At 43.4% G+C, this 14,436-nt stretch overlaps 1 long non-coding RNA gene across 1 annotated transcript in view; it reads right to left on the bottom strand.

Annotated features, from left to right (window-relative positions):
* LOC309562042 overlaps positions 1 to 14,436 on the bottom strand; it is a 172,036-nt gene that overhangs the window by 370 nt on the left and 157,230 nt on the right. The window lies entirely within an intron of this gene.

Below are 14,436 nucleotides of genomic sequence, written 5' to 3' on the forward strand. Positions count from 1 at the left end.
CTACCTTATACTTTTGTGGGAGAGGTTGGTGTTAAATGGTTATCCTTATAGAATGCCGCTGTAAGTGACGCCTACTTTTCTCACAACCTAGCCAAAGTTGCTTATGGATTCATAGAGCGAATAATTTCTAAAACCTGGATCTTTCTTTCTTCTTTACAGGATCTTTTATTCTTTATCATGGAATACCTGAGTGGTGGAGACCTGCAGAACTTCTTAAACGAAAGGGCCCCAGTAGATATTGTGACAACAAGGTAAGGCAATGGGGTATTATGATAATAGGGATGGGGTAGAATATAGTACTTAACATAGATCACATCAAGGCATAGACTTTTCCTAGATACAAGATAGATGATACAATAGGGTATCACAATAATAGGCTTGAGAGTAGACTGTCTGACTTTCAGTACATCTGTCCTTCCAAAGATCTACCTATACATGTACAATCACACACTGAACAGACATCCCAGGCACTGGACATAATTCATTTTCTACTGAGACTAATTCCAGACAATCTATTTTACCCGGAGAGTAATCTATCACGATGTGTCTACAGATGTCACGAGGGGGAAATTTACTAAAACTGTAACAGTAACTTCAGCATGTTCAGTTAAGCTTTGGCAAAAAAACCTAGAAGCTGGTTACTGTGCTGCACCACATTTTGTGTACACCAGTTTTAATAAATCTCCCCCAGTGTGTCCATATAGATACTGTTATAATCCATTCAACCATTATTGGCCAGTTCATCATCCAGTGGAAGCTTCCAACCCTTCATCTGATTGCGCAATCTCTAACCTATCGATTCTCAGATTTCTAAGCAAATAGATCGTATGGAGGTCTGCCAATGAATCAATTTGATTTCCATCTAACGGGTCCTTGTACAATGTCATTTTTGATAACGTTTGTCTGTAAATGTAAAACTTTTTTTGTAGTATTGGATGGAGCAGTAGCGGCTGGTGCTAAAAATTTTTTTTTTGGGGGGGCGCAAACAGAAAAATGTAATAGGCATTGCTTCGCAGCAAAAAAACACGGTAAAATATTGCGTGACTTTGAGGTCACACAAGAGTGAAAGGGGCCTTCAGTAATCAAGGTACAGTGCCTTTAAAAAGTATTCAGTCACCCCTTGAAATAAACCACATTTTGTCATGTTAACTTACAACCAAAAACGTAAATGTATTTTATGTGATAGACCGACACATAATTGTGAAGTGGAAGGAAAATGATAAATGTCTGATTCCGGGCAGTGTCTCCCCCCCCCCCCCCCCCCCCCATACTGATCCTGGTCAGTCCCCAGTGTACTCCCCCCATTGAGGGTACAGTAGTAAGGGAGATAATGCATATGGAGATGAGGGATGTGTAGATATGGGGGGGGTTTGTGATTTATATGAAGATAAGGGAGTGCAGTAGGGGAAGTATGGAGATTGGAAGGGATATAGATATAGCTATATATCAATAAGAGGTTAAGGAGTTATATATTGCAATGAGGGGGTGCAGTGACGGGTAATGCATGGAGAGAGCAGTAAGACTAATGTATTACAATAGGTGGGGGAAAGAGCAGGGGTTAATGATGTACACAGATGGGGGGTGGTGCAATAAATGGTAATTCATGGAGATGGAGGTGAGTAAGGGGTTAATGTATAGAGAGGTGCAGCAAAGGGTTAATGGTGCACACAGATGGAGGGGGGTGCAATATGTGGTAATTCATGGAGATGGAGGCGAGTAAGGGGTTAATGTATAGAGAGGTGCAGCAAAAGGTTAATGTTGTACACAGATGAAGGGGGTGCAATATGTGGTAATTCATGGATATGGGGTGTGAGTAATGGGTTAATGCATAAAGGGGGGTTGCAGTATTGTGTTAACGTCATAGGCGTGCACAGCCTATTGCATTAGGGTGTGCACCCCAAAGCTCAAACACACATGCTTGTGTGTGTATATATATATGTGTGTGTATAAATATATATATATATATATATATATATATATACACACACACACACACACACACACACACACACTCACTCTATATTGTCAAAAGTATTGGGATGCCTGCCTTTACACGCACATGAACTTTAATGGCATCCCAGTCTTAGTCCGTAGGGTTCAATATTGAGTTGGCCCACCCTTTGCAGCTACACCAGCATTAACTCTTCTGGGAAGGCTGTCCACAAGGTTTAGGAGTGTGTCTATGGGAATGTTTGACCATTCTTCCAGAAGCGTATTAGTGAGGTCAGGCACTTGATGTTGGACGAGAAGGCCTGGCTCGCAGTCTTTGCTCTAATTCATCCCAAAGGGGTTCTATCAGGTTACATAGTTGCATAGTTACATAGTTTGTGAGGTTGAAAAAAGACATCAGTCCATCCAGTTCAACCTATGATGTGTGTGTGTGTGTGTGTGTGTTTGCTATTAACCGTACATTGTATACCCCTGTATGTTGTGGTCTTTAAGGTGCCCATCTAATAGTTTTTTTAAACTATCGATACTCCCTGCTGATACCACTGCTTGTGGAAGAGAATTCCACATCCTTACTGCTCTGACAGTGAAGAACCCCTTACGTATTTTAAGGTTAAACCGTTTCTCCTCTAGTTTTAGTGAGTGGCCACGTGTCTTATTGTATTCCCTTTCTCTAAAAAGTTTGTTCCTTATGCTAGGGTCACCAGTACAGTATTTGTACTTTGATATCATATCCCCCCTCACTCGTCTCTTCTCCAGAGAGAATAAGTTCAGTGCTTGTAGTCTTTCCTCATAGGGGATGCCCTCCATTCCCCTAATTATTTTTGTTGCCCCTCTCTGGACTCTCTCCAGTTCCAGCACATCCTTCCTGAGGACCGGTGCCCAGAACTGGACAGCATTCTCCAGATGTGGCCGGACCAGAGTCTTGTAGATTTGGAGAATAATCTCTTTATTTCTGGAGTGAATCCCCTTTTTTATACATGCCAGTATTCTGTTGGCTTTGCCTGCAGCGGCTTGGCATTGCATGCCACTGCCAAGCCTGTTGTCCACTAGTACCCCCAGGTAATTTTCCATCCTAAACTCACCCAGAGGTTTCCCCCCAGTATGTAGCTTGCTTTCGTGTTTCTGATACCCAAGTGCATTACTTTACATTTTTCAACATTAAACCTCATCTGCCATGTAGTTGCCCGCCCCATTATTTTGTTCGGGTCCGCTTGTAAGGTTTCCACATCCTGCATAGAAGATATTGGCATACTTAGTTTAGTATCATCCGCAAATACTGAGATTGTACTAGATATCCCCTCCTCTAGATCATTTATGAATAAATTAAACAGGATTGGTCCCAGGACAGAACCTTGGGGGACCCCACTTTCCACACCTGCCCAATCCGAGTACTCCCCATTTATCGCCACCCTCTGGACTCTCCCCTTGAGTCAGTTCTCTATCCAGGTACTCACCCTATGGTCCATACCTACATTCCTTAGTTTGTACAGTAAGCGTTTGTGGGGAACGGTGTCAAATGCCTTTGCAAAGTCCAGATACACCACATCCACAGGCTTTCCTTTATCTAGGTGGCAGCTCACTTCATCGTAGAAGGTTGATAGATTGGTTTGGCAAGAACGATTTTTCACAAATTCATGCTGATTACTACTAATAATACCGTTTTCATTACTAAAGTCTTGTATGTGGCTGGCATCATACCCGTCTGTAGACTATCCTTAAAGATCAAGAATAATGGTCTGGCAATCACCTGGCTGAGCTCTTTAAGAACCCTCGGGTGCAAGCCATCCGGTCCCAGTGATTTATTTATGTTAAGTTTCTCTAGTTTAGTTCTAAGTCTATCCTCTGTTAGCCATGGGGGTATTTCCTGAGGTGTATTATTTAATTTAACATTACAAGCTGGGTTAGTGTAGCCCCCCGATTCTTTTGTGAAGACTGAAGAGAAGAAATTATTTAACACTTCCGCCTTTTCTCTGTCCTCTGTGGCCAAATTTCCTTTGTCATCTTTTATGGGGCCAATGTGTTCTGGCCTCGCTTTCTTACTGTTTATATTCTTAAAGAATTTCTTGGGGTTCTTTTTACTCTCTTCCGCTATATGTCTCTTGTGTTCTATTTTAGCCGCCTTGATTTAGTCTTTACATTTCTTATTACACTCTTTGTAATGCTTGAATGCTGCCAATGACCCCTCAGCCTTGTATTTTTTTAAGGCCTTTTCTTTAGTATTAATATGCATTTTTATGTTTGAGTTTAGCCACCCAGGTTGAGGTCAGGACTCTGTGCAGGCCAGTCAAGTTCCTCCACCTCAAACTCGCTCATCCATGTCTTTATGGTCCTTGCTTTGGGCACTGGTCCAAATCATTTGGTGGAGGGGGAATTATAGTGTGGGGTGTTTTTCAGGGGTTGGGCTTGGCCCCTTAGGCGTCAGCATACCAAGACATTTTGGACAATTTCATGCTCCCAACTTTGAGGGAAGAGTTTGGGGATGACCCCTTCCTGTTCCAACATGACTGCACACCAGTGCATAAAGAAAGGTCCATAAAGACATAGACTTAGCATGGGTGGTGGAAAATTAACTTCAAGTGCAATAATTTACATTATAATAGTAACTAAAACATATAAAATTAAGTGTAAGAATCTAAAAAATAAAAATTCTAAAGTTCTCTACTGGTGTGAACCTTCCAACTAAAAAGTTTTTGCACTTAAATTGTATGACAAATATCTGTAGAGGGGTTCCACCATCCCTGCTAAGTTTTGAAATATATATATGCCTTATTTTCCTTTTGATGTGTATTACATGTGAAATCATATATCTCTGGAATTATTGCACTTGAAGTTAATCTGTATGGCAAATATCAATAAGAGGAGTTTCCACCTTCATGTTTATGTCTTGTTTTCAGTTTGATGCGTGTTTTATGTGCAGTTACATATTACAGAGACAGGCATTGTGGTAATGTTTAACTTTATTAAGATTTCCATACATTAGAGGGTTCCACCATTCGTGAGTTAGCGCTGCACATTTTTTTTTGTGGCGTGGGAACACCTAACAGTGCTTAGCAGAAAGCTTTTTACTGACACTTTTTATTTTACTAGTAGTTTATTGTAAATAGTAGTGTGGTGATTACCTATTATACTAAAGATCGGCATGTGGCATTAATAATCATCAACAGATTTCAGCTGTGCCCAACCAGGCCAGCCCCCCCATGGACAATGTGCCTGGTTACTGAGTTCATCTCCTCATCCCTGCACTCATGGGCATTGATAGGCAGCACTGAGTGGCAGCACTGATAGGAGGCACTGATAGGGACTGATAAGCAGCACTGATGGGAACTGCTTGGCAGCGCTGATTGGCACTGATGGGCACTGATGGGCACTGATGAGGCTGCACTGATGGGCACTGATTGGCAGCACTGATAGGTGGCACCGATTGGCAGCACTGATGAGTACTGATAGACAGCACCGATAGGCAGCATCGCTGGGCACTGATAGGTGTCATTGATGGGCACTGATGAGGCGGCACTGGTGGGCACTGATAGGTGGGGCTGATGTGCACTGATAGGTGGTACTGTTGGGCACTGAGGTGGCACTGGTGGGCACTGATGAGGTGGCACTGGTGGGCACTGATAGGTGGTACTGATGGGCACTGATGAGGCGGCACTGGTGGGCACTGATAGTCGGGACTGATAGGCATCACTTATGGACACTAACAGAGGAGAGTTTCACATTCAGCAGATAGTGAGGCTTGTCAGAGCCGCTCAGTGTGTGTGACACTGTCAGGTAAGGTAACTGCTTGCAGGGAGAAAGACCAGCTTTCAAAACTCAGTGGTGATGTCGGGGGTAGACAGGATAGAGCAGCTGTCAAACACCAGCCAATAATTGGGCTGCTCAAGAAAGGGGCAGAGCCACATAAACGAAGCAGCCACCCAGACCCATCCCATTGGCTGGTGTTTGATATCTGTTCGGTCCCGCCCACCCCCGACATCACCGCTGAGTTTTGACAGCTGGTCTTTCTTTCTGCAAGCAGTAACATTACCTGACAGTGTCACACACACTGAGCGGCTCTGACAAGCCTCACTATCTGCTGAATGTGAACCTACCTGCAGGCTACACACTACTTGGATGCAGCATTTCAGGGTCCAGCTTGGTGCTATGCTGCCAGGCTGGACCAATCACAAGACGGCAGACGGAGAGTGGGAGTGTTCGGGGCGCTCTGGTCTTGCATACACTTTAGGAGAGATTGTACAATCACATTCAATCATATTTGGACACCTTTACTATCACAACAAATTCGCAAAGCATATTTACTACAAATTAATTAACAATTTCAAATATCCATGTGCTATGATCTACCTTTTACTGATAATATTTTATTTCAACCTGATTTAGTTATTACATTCATACATGACAATGCCTGATAATTAAAAATAATTTAAATTAAAGCTTTGTGATAAATGATTTATTATTTTGTGGCCTAGATTACCATATAAAATGTTTATATAATATAATAACCTCATATATAATCTTTTTTATCTCTCCATCAGATTCCTCACTGCGGAGATCCTTTGTGGACTGCAGTTCCTTCATAAACGGGGGATTGTACACCGGGATCTCAAACCAGAAAACATTCTGCTGGATAGCGTCGGACATTTGAGAATCGCAGACTTTGGCTTATCAGCAACAGAGGTGCATGCATCCCGAACGCTGACTTCCAACCTCGGCACTCCACAATACATGGCACCAGAAGTGAGTATTGGATCATTTTGGTTTTCCTGTCTTCTTGTCAGTAATGTAAAACACTGTGCAATATATATGCAATGTGCAATGCATTCCAAAGTGCTCAGAATAAATGTGTAGACGTGTTTAGATTATTGCATATCAAAAACTGAAGAATTGTTGCGATAAATTAGATTAATTAAGTGCAAAGTGTTGTGACTTTTATGAAGTCACAACTCTTTGCACTTAATTAATCTAATTTATCTCAACAATTCTTCAGTTTTTGAGATGCAATAATCGAAACATGTCTACACATTTATTCTGAGCACTTTGAAATGCATTGCATATATATTGCACAGTGTTTTACAAAACAATGGAATGATATATGTGAATGTTTAATTAAGACATCTGGATACCTTATTTTGCACATTTATTTTATTTTATGCACTTTGGAAACCATTGCATATTTCACACATCCATTGCATGTCAGAAGCACTTTTTTGCACTTTTTCAACACTGTAGCAACTTTATATATATTTTATTCATTGTATTCAAAATGTCTGTTTACTAAAGGGTAATAGCGCCTCACCATATACAACACTTAATTTAAGCACATACATAAAATGACGGCGAAATTACTATACATATAGAACTAGAGGGTAGGTGCTGTATTTCAATATTTTTATATTATTGTAAGTAAAACAATCAGTACTGACCATTCTACTCTTTTTAATATTTCCACAGATCTATATGGAAGAGCCATATGGATTTGCCGTTGACTATTTCTCCCTGGGAGTTATAGTGTATGAGATGGCGATTGGAATTTACCCATTCAACAGCTCCGACACTGACTCAGGCAGTGATTCAGACGATGATCCAGGCTGGGATTCAGACGACGATCCAGGCTGGGATTTGGACGACGATCCAGGCAATGATTCAGAAAACGATGCAGGCAATGATTCAGACGACGATGCAGGCAATGATTCAGACAACGATGCAGGCAATGATTCAGACGACGATGCAGGCAATGATTCAGACGACGATGCAGGCAATGATTCAGACGACGATGCAGGCAATGATTCAGACGCGGATCCAGGCAATGATTCAGGCGACGATGCAGGCAATGATTCAGACGCGGATCCAGGCAATGATTCAGACGACAATCCAGGCAATGATTCAGACAGCGGTCCAGGCAATGATTCAGACGACAAGCCAGGCAATGATTCAGACGAGAAGCCAGACAATGATTCAGATGCCTACACAGACATGTATTTGGAGGAGGTGTTGGCATACTACATCCTCAACCATTGTCCAACTTTCCCTGAGGATTTCGATATGGATCTCAAGGACCTCATAGGGGACAAAGTAAGTAAACCCCATCTGTAATCAGCAAAAAAAGGGCTATTTTATTACTTTGTACCATGGATAACCTAATTTTTTGTATATTTTTACAGCTCCTATGCAAATGCCCAGAAGGACGAGAGATTCTTGTTAAAGATCTGCGAAGCCACCCATTTTTTAAGAGCGTAGACTGGAAGGAACTGGAGGCTGGAGAATTAAGCCCGCCCTTTACCATGAGCATAGTAAGTATATGAACCACACATAGGTCAATGGCAGCGCATTGTCCAATGTTCTGCTTTCTATATCCTCCCCCGTCATCTGAGTGTGTATAGCCATTTCTATTAGAAAGGTCATCAATGTACATAATCTTCAGTAATAATGTTTCTTCTCTTCACAGTGCCCCCCAGACCTGACGACAGTGATGACAATGGAGGAAATCATAGATCCTGCCAAACTAAAACAGAAGCCCAAACTAAAAGCAAAGGACCAGAAGCTTTTTTTTGGATTCTCTTTCACCAGCAGCAGATGGGGAGAAATGGCAAGACCACAGGTGCCATCAGCTCCCCCTACAAACATTGCAAGACTTTAGATATTATTTTTTCTGAACAACAGAAAAGATGCAAAGCATGTGACCAGTCTGAAACCAAGAACATACTGAGGTTTGCCCCCCCCCCTTCTTATCCACACGAGGAGGTTTCAGGCTGGTACTTTTATTTAGGTAAGTATTGAACTTTCTATAGGGGGAGGTTGGAGGCCAGTATTTCTATTCAGGCGTGTGTTGGACCAGCTATATGGGGAGGCTGGAGGCTGGCCATTTTATTTAGGTGTGTGTTGGACTGGCTTTAAGGGGAGGTTGGAGGCCAGTAATTTGTTTGACGTGAGTTGCATTAGCTAAAAGAGGAGGTTAGAGGATGATACTTTTTCTCATTCAGGTGTTGGGCCAGCTATTGGGGGAGGTTAAAGCTGGTATTTTTTTAACCATGTATTGGACTGGCTATAGAGGGAGTTTGGAGGCCAGTATGTTTTTAGGTGTGTGTTGGATCTGCTATGGCTGGAGGCTGGTACTTTCATCTAGGCGTGTGTTGGACTGGCTTTAAGGGGAGGTTGGAGGCCAGTAATTTGTTTTTAGACATGTGTCGGATCAGCTATAGAGTAGGTTGGAGGATAGTAATTCTTTTTTTTTCAGGCGTGTGCTGGACTGGCTTTAAGGGAAGGTTGGATGCCAGTATTTTTTAGGTGTGTCCTGAATCAGCTATAGGACTAGGTTGGATGCTGATTAGAGATGTGCCGGTTTTCAGTAATTCGATATATCGCGGTATTGCATACCCACGGTATTGATATTGTGGTCATTTTTAAATACCCTGTTTCTCTGCTCCTCAAGTCTTCCTTTTGAATTGATACTTTCAGTGAGCTGGATGACTTTCACTCACTCAACAGTTCACTCACTCAATAGAAACAGCTCTGGTAATATGATCCTAGAGTAAGAGAGCTTAGCTCCTCCCTGTAACCAGACGGCTCCCAGCACACACCCACATGCTTCTTCCAGGGCTCAGACACAGACAGAAACTGCCTAATACAAGCAAGTCTCTGCAGATAGAATAAGATGATAGATAGATAGAAAGAATAAGATAGAAAGAGATAGATAGATAGAATAAGATAGATAAATAGAATAAGATAGATAGATAGAAAGAAAGAATAAGATAGATAGATAGAATAAGATAGAATTAGATAGATAGAAAGAATAAGATAGATATAGAGATATATAGAGATATACACACATACATACAGGGGCATAGCAGCATATTTATAGATGCACAGGCATAGCAGCCCACATTACATTATTATATAGCCATCAAGAAGTGTCCAGTCTACCTGGGGATGACTGGTCCTGGCGCTCGGCTCCGATTTGATGGCCTGGTCATTAAGGGGGCAAATCCTTGTGGTCCAGAAGTGGTTAAACCTGCAGGAGGAAAAGTATTTTTATTTATAAATTACTTTGCTATTGCTTTAGGCCTGGTTCACATGTATGCGGGTTGGCGACCCACATTTGCTGAGCCAGCTATTGGGGAAGGTTAAAGCTGGTATTTTTTTAGGCATGTATTGGACTGGCTATATGGGAAGGTTGGAGGCCAATATTTTTTTAGGTGTGTGTCTGATCAGTTATGGTCGGAGGCTAGTACTTTTATCTAGGTGTGTGTTGGACTGGCTATAAGGGGAGGTCGGAGGCCAGTAATTTGATTTTTAGTCATCTGTTGGATCAGCTATTGGGTGGGTTGGAGGATGGTATTTTTTTAAGGCGTGTGTTGGACTGGCTAAAGGGGTGGTTGGAGGCCATATTTTTTTTAGCTATGTCTTAGATCAGCTAAAGGTGAAGGTTGGAGGCTGCTACTTTCATTTAGATACGTGTTGGACTGGCTATAGGGGGAGGCCAGTATTTTTTTTCAGACGTGTTGTATCAGCTAAAGGGGGATGTTGGAGGCTGGTATTTTTGTTTAGGCATGTGTTGGATTGGTTAAAAGGGAAGGTTGGAGGCAAGTAATTTGTTTTCAGGCGTGTGTTGGATCAGCTATAGCGGGCATCACTAAATGGCGGCCCACGGTCCGCATCCGGCCCGAGCTACTGCTCTATCAGGACCGCCGCGATCAGCTGTTGGTTTTCTTACCAGAAAGGAGCAGTGGTGTGGAGGGATGTGAGAGAGACAGTAATGTCAGGGGATATTTGAAGGGGGCAGTGGTGTGGGGGGATGTGAGAGGGACAGTGCTGTTGGGGGATGAGAGAGGGACAGTGCTGTGGGGGGGGAAGGGGCAGTTCTGTTGGGGGGAATATTAGGGGGGCAGTGCTGGCAGGGAGGTGAAAGGGCAGTGCTGTGGGGGGCATATTAGGGGCAGTGCTGTGGTGATATAAAGGGGGACAGTGCTGTGTGTGGGGGGGGTGATGATGTAAAGAAGGACAGTGCTATGGTGGGGAAGATGTGAAGGGGGATAAGCAGCTGCACAGAAAACATGCAGGGTACCAATGACTCTTAAGCGCAGTGAAATACAAGGTATGATTTCCCGCACATGGAAATTGCATGGTACAAACGCACCATACAGTTTCCATGCGATTGCATTTTTAAAAAGGTGCCAGGGCTTTTTACCAGCTGAAAACGGAGACACAGCAGCCCATTCAAATGAATGGGATGTCGTGCCTGCACACCTGGGCTGTGATGTAAAGAATCCGAGTCATCGCACAAAAATGCAATCTGGACCTCTGTTGGAAGAAAATTTTCCTAATCGGACCTCCATGAATTTGAATTCAATACCCTTGAGCTATAGGATATGTTGGAAGATGGCATTTTTTTTCAGGCGTGTGCTGGACTGGCTATAAGGGGAGGTTGGAGGCCAGTATTTTTTTTTAGGTGTGTCTTGGATTAACTGTAGGGGAGGTTGGAGATTGGTACTTTTATTTAGGTGTGTGTTGGACTGGCTATAAGGGGAGGTTGGAGGCCAGTATTTTATTCTTAGTTGTGCCTTAGATCAGCTAAAGGTAGAGGTTGGAGGCTGCTACTTTCATTTGGATACGTTTTGGACTGGCTATAGGGGGAGGCCAGTATTTTTTTTCAGACGTGTTGTATCAGCTAAAGGGGGATGTTGGAGGCTGGTATTTTTGTTTAGGCATGTGTTGGATTGATTAAAAGGGAAGGTTGGAGACCAGTAATTTGTTTTTAGGCATGTGTTGGATCAGCTATAGCAGGCATCACTTAATGGCGGCCCGCGGTCCGCGTCTGGCCGGAGCTACTGCTCTATCAGGACCGCCGCGATCAGCTGTTGGTTTTCTTACCAGAAAGGAGCAGTGGTGTGGGGGGATATGAGAGAGACAGTACTGTGGGGGGATATTTGAAGGGGGCAGTGGTGTGGGGGGATGTGAGAGGGACAGTGCTGTTGGGGGATGAGAGAGGGACAGTGCTGTTGGGGGGATATGTGAAGGGGCAGTGCTGTGGGGGGGTGAAGGGGCAGTGCTGTTGGGGGGATATTAGGGGGGCAGTGCTGGGGGGAGGTGAAAGGGGCAGTGCTGTGGGGGGCATATTAGGGGCAGTGCTGTGGTGATGTGAAGGGGGACAGTGCTGTGTATGGGGGGGGGTGATGATGTAAAGAAGGACAGTGCTATGGTGGGGAAGATGTGAAGGGGGATAAGCAGCTGCACAGAAAACGTGCAGGGTACCATTGACTCTTAAGCGCAGTGAAATACAAGGTGCGATTTCCCGCACATGGAAATTGCATGGTACAAACGCACCATACAGTTTCCATGCGACTGCATTTTTAAAAAGGTGCCAGGGCTTTTTCCCAGCTGAAAATGCAGACACAGCAGCCCATCCAAATGAATGGGATGCCGTGCCTGCACACCTGGGCTGTGATATAAAGAATCCGAGTCATTGCACAAAAATGCAATCTGGACCTCTGTTGGAAGAAAATGTTACTAATCAAACCTCCATGAATTTGAATTCAATACCGTTGAGCTATAGGATATGTTGGAAGATGGCATTTTTTTTCAGGATTAACTGTAGGGGAGGTTGGGGATTGGTACTTTTATTTAGGTGTGTGTTGGACTGGCTATAAGAGGAGGTTGGAGGCCAGTATTTTATTCTTAGTTGTGTGTTGGATTAGCTAAAATTGGAGGTTGGAGGCTGCTCCTTTTTTTTTTTCTCAGGCATGTGTTGAACTGGCTATAAATGTCTATTCACACATGTACGACTTGTCATCCGACTTTGGACATGAAAGTTGGATGAAAAGTCATACCTCATGTTTTTCAATGATAACCATTAATATATGTTCGACTTAACCACTTTACCACCAGAGGATTTTGCTGTCTTCCGTCCAGGCCACTTTTTGCGATTCGGTGCTGTGCGACTTTAACTGACAATTGCGCGGTCGTGCGATGCCGTACCCAAACGAAATTTACGTCCTTTTTTTTCCCACAAACAGAGCTTTCTTTTGGTGGTATTTGATCACCTGTGCGATTTTTACTTTTTGAGCTATAAACAAAAAAAGAGCGTTTATTTTAAAAAAATAACAATATATTTAACATTTTTTTATATGAAATTCCCCCCCAAAAAAATGTAAAAATCAAATTTTTTTTAAATTTTTGGCCAATTTGTTTTCTGCTACCTATGTTTGGTAAAAAAAATCGCAATAAGCGTATTTTGATTGGTTTGCGCAAAAGTTATTGCGTTTACTTACAAAGGGAAAGATTTCTGTCATTTTTGGTGGTTTTTTTTTTAACGCGTAATGGCGGTGATCTGCGATTTTTTTTGTGGGACTGCGACATTGCAGCGGACAGATCGGACCCTTGACTGACATTTTTGACACTTTTGGGGGTACCAGTGACATTACTGCAGTAATCAGTGCTATACATATGCACTGTTACTGTAAAAATGACACTGGCAGTGAAGGGGTTAATTTTATTGGAGAGGGAGGCGTTAATGTATGCCTGGTGCTTACTGACGTGTGGGGGGGGAGGTGACTGTGTGAGACAGGGACAGATCCGGTGTCCAGCTATGCTGAACACTCCGATCTGTCAGTCCCTGTCACTATGGAGATCCGCCCGCTCTGTTTACACAGGCGGGCGGATCTCCTCACTCGATTCCCCGACGATCGCCGCTGCTTCTCCCCTGGCCCGACTCCCGCTGTGAATGAAAACAGCGGGAGCGCGCCTCCGGCGGCGCGCGAGCGCCGCCTACAGGGGGAGGAGTCCAGCGAGGTAGGTCTACGTCGCTGGACGGGAACGAGCCACTTTGCCGCAGTACGCTCAATGTGAGCGGTGGGCAAGTGGTTAAAGTTGCAGGGACTTCAAAGTAGTTAATGCACAACTTTGGTCAGACTTTCATGCAACTTGAGGGCCATAGACTTCAATGTTAACCCTCAAAAGTTGCATGAAAGTCATACCTAAATGTTTTACATGCAACAGTTGTGCAGCAGTTGTCCGTTATTTTTAGCCAAAGTTGCATCCAAGTCATACCCATTCAAAGTTGCATTAAAGTTGCACTCCAAAGTCGAGCTGCTTTGGAGTTGTACAAAAGTGAATGGAGCATTACGGAAGATTTGAGGGCTGTATGCATTAGGGCTGCACATCTTCACTTACCTCACGATTCAATGCGAATACGATTATTAGGGTCACGATTTGATAGGATTCGATTCCGCGATGCATCACGATGCATCACGATTACTCCCCAATGCCCATGCCCAGCCCATGCCCAGCCCACTGCCCAATGGTTTTCAAAACTTTATAAAAAAAAAAAAACAAACAATTAAGCAGTCACAAATTAAAGAATCATTTTTATTTTTTTTTTAAAGGACACTTCCCTGGACCTGGCATGGCCTGCAAGCCCTGCATAGTGAACTGCAAACATATAGGAGGTCTCCTCAGGGATGTGATAAATACATGGCGGTGTATGGAGGTCTC

The sequence above is a fragment of the Pelophylax lessonae genome (assembly GCF_965119305.1).
Source record: "Pelophylax lessonae genome assembly, chromosome: 8".
Taxonomy (NCBI): domain Eukaryota; kingdom Metazoa; phylum Chordata; class Amphibia; order Anura; family Ranidae; genus Pelophylax; species Pelophylax lessonae.